A 9,770-nucleotide genomic window follows, 5' to 3' on the forward strand; every position below is an offset into this window, starting at 1 on the left:
GGCTTAGAGCATCTTATGTGGCCTTTTCTATAGTTATGAATCTATTTTCCATTGCTACCACGAAGTTTCTGGGACTTCATAGTACATTTTAAAAAATGAGATTTGGGCTGGAGAGATGGCTCAGTGGTTAAATGAGCCGACTGCTCTTTCAGAGGTTCTGAGTTCAATTCCCAGCAACCACATGGTGGCTCACAACCATCTGTAATAGAATGTACTCACATATATAAAATAAATAAATCTTTTTAAAAAAGGGATAGGCAAGGCCCCTCCCAGCTGCCTTTTAATATAGTAATGGTATCCTGGAAACTTAATCGAGAAAATACTTTTATAAGACTAGGCTACCTTTGTCACAGGCCTGAGTTAGTAGGCACTGCAGGCCTAGCGACGTCAACATGCCAGTTGCCAGAAGCTGGGTTTGTCATAAAACCTGTGATCCCACGGAGACCCTTCGAGAAATCGCATCTGGACCAGGAGCTAAAGTTGATTGAAGACTATGGACTTGGAACAAACGGGAGGCGTGGAAGGTCAAATTTACTCTGGCGAAGATCCGGAAGGCTGGCCGCGAGCTGAGAGGATCTTTTGTGTCTGTTTGAAGGCAACGGTCTACCAAGGCGACTTGTTCGCACTGGGGTGCTGGATGTGGGCAAGATGAAGCTGGATTACATCCTGAGCCTGAAGATTGAGGATTTTTTTTGGAGAGACGGCTACAGACCCAGGTCTTTAAACTGGGTCTGGCCAAATCTATTCATGCTTGTGTGCTTATCTGCTAACGTCACATCCGGTTCTGCAAGCAGGTGGTGATGTTCCATCCCTCATTGTTTATCTGGGCTCCCAGAAGCACATTGACTTCTTCTCCCCCCGTTTTCCTTATGGTGGTGGCCGTCCAGATCGAGTGCTGAGGAATAATGCCAAGAAAGGCGGGAGTGGTACTGGAGCTGGTGAGGAAGATGGTTAATTATTACTTTGTTGCACTGGAGGATTGTCTAGTTTTCCAGTTGAAAATAAAACAGAATTGATACTTAACAACAACAAAAAGATTAGGCTGTATTAGGCATTTTCTTAATTAGTGACTGATAGGGGAGGGCCCAGCTCATTGTGGGTAGTTCTATCCCTGGGCTGATGATCCTGGTTCCTTTAAGAAAGCAGATTGAACAAGCCATGAGGAGCAAGCCAGTAAGAAGCATTCCCCCAGAACCTCAGTATCAGCTCCTGCTCCAGGTTTCTGCCATGTTTGACTTTCTGTCATGACTTTCTTTGATAATGAACAATGTCGTGGAAATGTAAGCCAAATGAACTCTTTCCTCCCCAAACACCATGCTTTAGTCATGGTGTTTCGTCACAGCAATAGAAACCTAGGTAAGATGAATGACATCTTGACACATGTGTTATGTGTGACTTGGATAGATTATGTGTGGCCATCCTGGAAGCCAGAGAGAGTCAGGAGGGGCCAGCCTTCCTTGTTTATAAGAAAACCATCTGCGGAGAGCTAACCAGGGTCTTCTGAGAACTATTTTACTTCCCTTTAAGAGCAGTTTCCCAAGAACCAGTTAGTTCCTATGATGCCTCCTCTCTCTCTCTCTCTCTCTCTCTCTCTCTCTCTCTCTCTCTCTCTCTCTCTCTCTCTCTCTCTCTCAGATACTCTGTATTTACATTTGAGATGTTATCCCTTTACCCCACCCTGCTCCCAACCCCCCTCCCCCTTTAGTTGCCTTCACAAAAGTGCACTCTCTTCTGATCCCCCTCTCCATTTCATTGTCTTGTCATTCCCCTACATTGGGAAAATGCACCCTCTCTGGAGCAAAAGTCTCTTCTCACATTGATGGCAGACACTGCTATCTTCAGCTACATATGCAACTGGATCAACAGGTCTCTCAAAGAGCACACAAAGGTTGGTGTTTAACTCCATGGGAGTTTTGGAGGGTTTGGTTGGTTGATAATGTTGTTATCTTCCCATGAGGTTGCAACCCCTTTCAGCTCCTTAGGTCCTTTCTTTAGCAACCTCATTGAGATCCCTGAGTTCATACTTACTGTAGCTGTCTTTAGACACCATAAGAGGGCATCAGATTCCATTAACTATGGTTGTGAGTCACCATGTGGTTGCAGGGAATTGAGCTCAGGACCTCAAGAGCAGTCAGTGCTTTTAACCACTGAGCAATCTCTCCATCCTGATGCCTCATCTCTTAAAGGTCCACTCTACCACTGTCTCACAGCTATAGGGAGAATCAACTTTCCAAAAACATGCACCATTGGGAGCATATTTAAGTCATAACCAAATTATATTAATGAAGATTTTTACTCACTATAGGACTTGAGTTTTACCATGTGGTATTTAAATATTTTAGAAAGATGTAGATGATGTACATTTTGGCCTCCTATAACCTTGTACAGAGTCTAATTATTTTCTTAAAGGGAAGATGCTACTATGATCAGGTGAGTGGGCAGCAGTCCTTTAGCCTGGGATGTGCTAACTGAAGATTAAGTTCTCAGAGGTTTTGGACTCCTCTGCAGAAAGCAGGGGTCGTGACAGGAGCTTTCCTAAAGAAGGGCTCATAACACCCATCAGTTATTTAAATAGATTCACGGTGTACAAATGGTTAAACATAGATATAGTACCAATAGGAGGTAGAAAGAGAACCGGGGGGAAAAAAAACCGAGCCTGCAAATTAGGATTTCAGTAGTAGCTAGTCAGAGTGTTTGTAGGTGGAGGAGGAAGATGAATTGGAGTCCACTGAGAAGTAAATCGGAGATGCAGAGGTGAGGGCAGGCAGGGTAGAGTTCTCTTTCTGGAAGTCTGGCTGATAAGGAGAGAGGGAGATAGTTTGATAGGGAAGTAAGATTAAGGAGGCAGGCAGAGCCCCACCTCATCTGATCTGTTGTAGCCTCTGCCATCCTATCCCTTTTGTGTTTCCGCCCTCAGCCTTGCAGCCCATGAAAGCTGCTCTGTTGGAGAAGCACTCTAGAGGCTTCCTGTGTGGGCTGGCATGCCTTCGTGCAGGGGTTCTGATTGCAGAGTGGCTATGAGCCCCCTTAAGAATGGTGCTTACTTTTGACTGCATATCTGGTGTTCTCTCTTCAAGGTGCTTTTCATGGTTCTGTGCTTTTGTAAGGGCTCACTCTGGCTCACTGGCACCGGCTGCAGGATACAGGATAGGACAGGATCTGGTTGGTGGAAACAGTGGTCCTGGTGCCAAGGGTGAGAGAACATCTCTGAGTCCCAGGTTTCCCTTTCAGCTCAGCCTGAGCGGTTGAATGTCCCTGGGGGAGGAGGGGATTGCAGTTTGTGTACACTGTTTGTTTGACTCCTAATCACAGAGATGGGCATTAAAGCCTTTGTTCAAGAGTAGCAGGGAAGTGTGAACTTCTACAACTATATCTTTTCTTCCCTCCTCCCCATCTGAGACTGATTCTTTGCTGGGAAAGTGGTTTTCTTAGCTCATTTATGGATCCATTTTCTATTGCTATAACTGAATGTTGTTGACTGAGAAATTAATAGAGAATGAAGGTTAACTTCTCTTATAGTTCTAGACACTAGGGGGCCGGAAGTTTTGAGGCTATATCTAGGGAAGTACATGGATTCAGCTAGGATGGTTAGTCAGATCTGCTTACCCAGGGGCTGGGATTATTCTACTAATAGCTATTTTTCCAGTTGCTCCCTCGTGCTTTTTAGCCTATAGTAAGAGCATGTAAGTAACCAACCAACCAACCAACCAATCAATCAATCAAACAAACAAACAAACAAATAGGCAACAACAAACAAAAAACAAGCCAAAGCAATCAAATAAACAAAAATCCCGAATCTACAGCCAGTTGAACGTGTGACAAAGCTACTTTGGACTATAGCCTTCTTGGGCTTTTTCCTGAGGATTTAATTCAGTAGTAAGTTCCAAGACAGCTGTTGTAAGGTGTGGCTTTGGAGTCATCTTCTGTGCTTTGAAGTCAGTTATCTGCTTGACATTAACTCACGTAGAAGGCACTGTCTAACTTTATTATTTCTCACATGGCTCCCTTCCTTTTCACACGACTTACCTATGACAGACATGATGAGCTATTCGCCCAATGCCTCTTCTCTCCTCTGAACCCTGACTTTTGTGAGCATGCTCATCAATCCAGATCTTAAAGCCATCTTTACAGACACACTTGGCTGCTAGCAGTGGCCATGTGTCATAAAGTCCAATGGATATGACCAACTAGGGAAGCCACTGACTTGCTGTTGAAGGGGGACAGATCCCCTTTGGTCTTACTAGGCCTTTTTCATATCAAATGAGGGCATAAGGGGGCAAATAGCTAGTGGCTACCTTGTGATTCTGATGTTCAACATGGTGCTCATGCTGTCAAAGGCTGACAGGCTAAGGACAGGAAGTATCTGAGACGTTTGGGGTTGTTTATTGTTGTGAATTTCTACCTCTTGGGTCAATCTCTGTCTTTTAAGCTACAATTTACTGTTTCTCTTTTTCTTAGTTACCTATGTACGTACATGATATTATATATTATATACTATGTTCCTGTATAAGCTGTAATTATGAAGATAATATTTTGTTATTATAAAGGGAACACGTGTCCATAGACCAAAACAGAAAATCCTGAAAATGGACATAGAAAGTCATAGTCACTCAGACTTTTGACTCTTGTGACACATACTGTATTTACAGTTTTAGTTTTAAAATTTAAGACAGGGTTTCATGTGTCCCAGGCTGGCCTAGAACTCACTATATATCTGAGAATGACCTTTTATGGTTTACTCAACTACCTCTCACTCTCTTGTGCTAGCGCTATATGGTACAGCACAAGCTTCAGTCTGAGCAGTGCTGGGGTTGAATGCTGAGCTCCATGCATGTGAGTCAAGCTTTCTATCAACTGAGCTTCAGCCACAACTTATATGTGCATCTTCGTTTTAAAATTTATTATTATTATTATTATTATTATTATTATTATAGTTGTTGATGATGTTGTTATCTGCATGTGTATTGTAGATTTAGGTTAAGGTGATACATGATTGGACAAGAGAGAGATAGGTGGAAAAGGGTCTAGGAATGGAAGGGAGGCAGGAAGCAGAGAAGGAGATTCTGGGAGGAACAGAGATGGAGGCAGATGTGTATGTTTCTCTCGGTACATCTCTAGCTCGATGAGGTTGTTACTATTATTTCTAAGGGTTTCTATGGGTCTTTTTATCTCATATAGAAGGGCAGTTTGTATCTTTGCCCATTGGTTGTAAGCTTATTGTGTAGAGGATTTGTGGACTGAGAATTTAATATATAAACCTGCTTGATAAGCTACCAGTCTTTGGAGTCACGTATGTGTCGGGCGGTGGAGGAAAGGAACACTCCAGGGTGTCATATCCACCCGGGACAGAAGCAACAGGGTGGACGGAGTGAGTCACCGGGGAAAGGAACCTCGTGATAGAGTCTGTGTGCTCGGCTCCGCACTGGTGCGGTGTCTGTGGAGTGAGACTGTGGGGCCCGATAAAAGGTTAAGCCTTTAATATTTACCGCAACAGTGTATTTGTGAATGATGTATGTATGCATATGGGTGTACATATCAGGGCACATATGTGCAGCTCAGATGTTGTGGGGATCTAACTGAAGTCATTAGGTGTGCACTGTTGGGCAGCAAGGAGCTTTATCCACTCAGCCATCTTGCTAGTACATCTTGCTAGTCTTTTAATACTTGAATATCTATTTGACGTTACCCGTTTCTTAAATTCACTGGTAAATCAAAAGTTTGGGAATCAGTAGTTTCCTCTTTGATTCTTAGTTCATTTTAAACCTTAAACTTGAATTTTCATTTCAGAGACCAAGAGGTTCCTGTAAAATGGTCCATTCATATGAAATTACGGTTTCCTTGTGGTTTTGCTTTATTGAAATAGTACTTTGAAAATATTAATAAGCAACAATAGAGGGGAGTGTCCTTAACAAAGTTCACATTGTTGTTCTTAAGCATTATGTCTGAAATTAAAGATGTTTCGGGGTTAGTGTGTGTGTGTGTGTGTGTGTGTGTGTGTGTGTGTGTGTGTGTGTATGTGTGTATTTCTGACTCGATGTACCGACTGACCTCAACTTATGAAACGTTTATTTTGTAAAATGCCTTCTAATCGACAGCATTAAAGACTTGCTTTATCTTGATAATTTGCAAAAACTTTAGAATCAGTGTCATGAAACCAACAGGCAGCATTTAAATCACAGCCTAGCATTTTGGGGCCAGGAAGAAACTTTGAACTACCACGTCATAGGCCCTACCACAGAGGCTGTGCATTTTATTGAAAACTGTAATGGAAGTGAGAGCATGAGAAAAGTTCCAGTTTCTGGCAGCAGAGGTCAGAGTTGCTTCTACGTATGTCTGCTGGCGAAGTCCGAGGATTAGGTAAAACACGCCAGAGGCCTGTAAATGACTGGAGCCCCCCCCCAAGTTTGAGCTTTTACTTTCAATGTGTTGTCCTTGCCAAATTGCCTCAAGGACTGGGGTAGTCACAGAATGACCTCGAAATATGCTGGCACCTTAAGCCACACTCCTCTCATTTGGATGCTAGCCTGGTTTTTGAAGGAGAGGGCAAAAACCTCAAAGGAAATAGAATTTACTTATTCAAACAACCTTCTGATTAAAGTTATGCAGTAGTAGCATCCGATCTTTAAATAATGAGCCTTTATTGTATAGAAAATACTGGGGATAATTTATCGAAATGACTGCAGTAAATCTACCAGCAAATGTAAATACTTGGCAATGAACATCTTGTTCTAGAACTCATTCAGCTCCCCGTCCTTGTGCTGTCTGTCTGTCTTTTGTTGTTGTTGTTGTTTTTTTTTTTTTTTAGACAATGTTTCTCTATACAACAGAACCATGGCTGTTCTGGAATCACTTTGTAGATGAGGTTGGCCTCCAACTTCCAGAGATCCACGTGCCTCTGCCTCCCGAGTGCTGGAATTAAAGGCATATGCCGTCATGCCAGACTTGTGGTTTATATTTTTATCTGCCTATTAAATTATAATGAAAAACATTCAAACCAGTTGTATTCTGTATTTCCTTGAAGCTACAAAATCTTTTGTCCTACAAATTATTATTATAAAATTATTATTATAAAACAAGTTGTTTTCATGAATGATATCCCAATAAACTTGCTTGGGAAATTGATCTTTTTTTTCTTTTTTTCTTTCTTTTTTTTTTTTTAATTAGGCAACCTCAATCTTCATCTTTGTGATGTGTTTTTAGTTTCAAGAGGAAATCAGACACACTGTTGGGGGAGGTACTTTTTCTCCAATAGTACTGGTAGAATTCTGAACCAAGAAAACACCCCTAAGTCATCTTTGTTGCTATAGATAAGTGCAAGGTGGTGAATGAACTTCTGACAGAAGGTCCTGTGGTTAAACGTTAACTAAATTTTAAAGAGAGAATAACCATTAGTGGAAGTTAGTAGAAGAAGTCGATCAACGACACCTAATGCTTGCAGACATAAAATTGAAGAGCTTATAAAATTGACACAGTATTCATATGTTTAACCACACCCCCCATGAACTTAGAAAAAGCCAAGCAATAATTAAAATGGTTAGGGAAACTTTATAAATGTTTGCACAAGCTACATACAATTGAGAAGAGTCTGTACAAAATCAAGTCACAGTTTGTTATATTTGTGTATCTGTAAGTGGTGCTAGGTGTGGCCACATTCCTCCTGAAGATGCCCTCAGCATCCTGCCCTGACCACAGTGGACACTGAGTGTATTCTCTTAGTTGTCTTCTTTGCCTGAGTGTGAATACTTTCTAACCATCTTGGGTGGGTGGGGGGCTCCTTTGCAAACAGAGTAGCAGGTAATGTAACACCCCAGTGGGAGCCGAGGGTTTCTTGGGTGTTGATTCTCTCTTGAATTCTGTGAATGTCTCTCTCTTTGTATCAGTCCACACCTGAAGATTAGGGCTGCTCAGCTTTGGATAAAACATTCCTTATTTAGTGCATTCCACAGCAGCTACCCCTGAATGTGAGTGTGAAATCCAAGCCTCCTTTCACAGCTCACAAAGATGAGAACGCACTGCATTATTAAAAGAGCTTTTTAGCCACAGAGAGGGGTGCTAGGTAAATAAGTTGAGAATAGCCTCCCACATTCCTTTTCCAACCCCCACTTCTGAAAAACAGGAGAAAAGAAAACCTTTTGTAATAAGAGGGTGATTCTTTGATAGCTGTAAGCCTTCTTATGGGGCTTTTAACCTATCAAATGCCAGGACTGGGGCTCAGGATTACAACCTGAGGTCTGTAATGGAAGCTTTTGTTGTGAGAGTCCTGAAGCTTTCCTTTGGGATCAGATGCTGGTGGTGCAGCGTCTGTGCCTGAGATAAGACCAACTTACCTTTCTCTGCTGAGAGAAGGCTTTGGAGACCTTATGGGCAGCATGGCACGAGCCCGTCATTCATTCCTTACAACGGTGCTTAATTTCGGAAAGACAGAGCTCACTGGACTAATAAAGACTGGAAGATCTGGAGCCCTGACATAGTTGTTGGCTAGAGACAAGGACCTGGGAAAGACTTCTGTGAAAAATCACTCTTTCATTGGTTATTCTCATCTATTTAATGGTCTTTGAAGGCTGTAGTTATTTTCTGGCAAAGTTTGGCCATCACCATTCAATCTGGACCAGTATTTGCGATCACAATTTCATAAACTATTGGGGATCGTTATATTGAGAATTATTCTATTAAGAATATTTGCATATTTATTCAACAGATACTTGAGTATATATTATATGCTAGTGTTTTTCTGAGTATGAGGGTATATTAGACATGCAGAATATTGGGGCATCTTTGAGAACTGAGCATTGCTTGAAGAGCTAAAGTACTGAAAGCCTGACGGCCACCAAAGCCACCTAAAACCAATTGCTTTTGGGTTTACTACTACCACTAAGTTAATTTATTTGTGTTATTCGTATATGTGCATATCTAGTGTATGTGTGTACTGATGCCTACAGAGGGAGCTGGGCTTAGCGGTGTTTGTGAACTGTCTGCTGTGGGCACTGAGAACGGAACCTAGGTCCTCTGCTAGAACAACGATGTTCTTCTTCACTGCTTCAGTGAAGACAAGACCTGCATTTGGGGTCTTGTCTAAAGAATTCAAACAGTGAATTTCACAAACTATAGAGGGTGAGTTTTAGAGAAAAATGTATTATAGATGTTTCATAGGTGGGGGGGATAAATGGAGAGAGGAAGAGAAAAGAGGGTGTGTGTGCAAGAGTGTGTGTGAAGGAGAGAGAGGAGAGAGAGTAAAGAGACAGAGAGTCTCCTGTATAGAAGAAAGGGGTACTAGGAAATAGAGTACTATGAAGTCTGGAAACTTGTTAAAGGTTTTATGATAGAAATGAGCTGAGATGAGTTCTGGGGAGGGGTGTCTAACTGACCAAGCGTTGTCCACGAACTTATTTTCAGTCCTGTAGTCATAACATCCTGTAGGCTGAGGTGTGCATTTAGGTGATAGCAAAGAAATGTGGACAGAAACTCCCTCTGGCGTTTCCTGGTCTCCAGCAAGGATGTTCTTGGAATTGCTCCTTTGGGTCCTAGCTCTATCTGATCAGTTTCTATCTCTCGTTCTTATCAATAATGTAGCCAAGTTTACTAAGGAGATGGAAATCTTACAATTCCACTAGGTCTAGCCCTGAAAGCTTTATGTTTAGTCTTATGTTTTTCTTTTTTCTCAATTTAAGAGTAATTATTTTCATTAATTTTTAACTATATGTATGTGTCTGTGTGTATATATATATATGCACATAAGGCAAGTACCCACAGAAGGCAGGAGTATCAGATGC

The 9,770-nt window shown here is 41.8% G+C and overlaps 1 pseudogene across 1 annotated transcript; it reads left to right on the plus strand.

The window, feature by feature from the left end:
* The first annotated feature begins 392 nt into the window (after positions 1-392).
* LOC308420908 (small ribosomal subunit protein uS4-like) lies at positions 393-955 on the plus strand (annotated as a pseudogene). Its single transcript has one exon. The product of its transcript is annotated as a small ribosomal subunit protein uS4-like (transcript).
* Positions 956-9,770: the final 8,815 nt, after the last annotated feature.

Source organism: Micromys minutus (assembly GCF_963924665.1).
Source record: "Micromys minutus genome assembly, chromosome: 5".
Taxonomy (NCBI): Eukaryota; Metazoa; Chordata; class Mammalia; order Rodentia; family Muridae; genus Micromys; species Micromys minutus.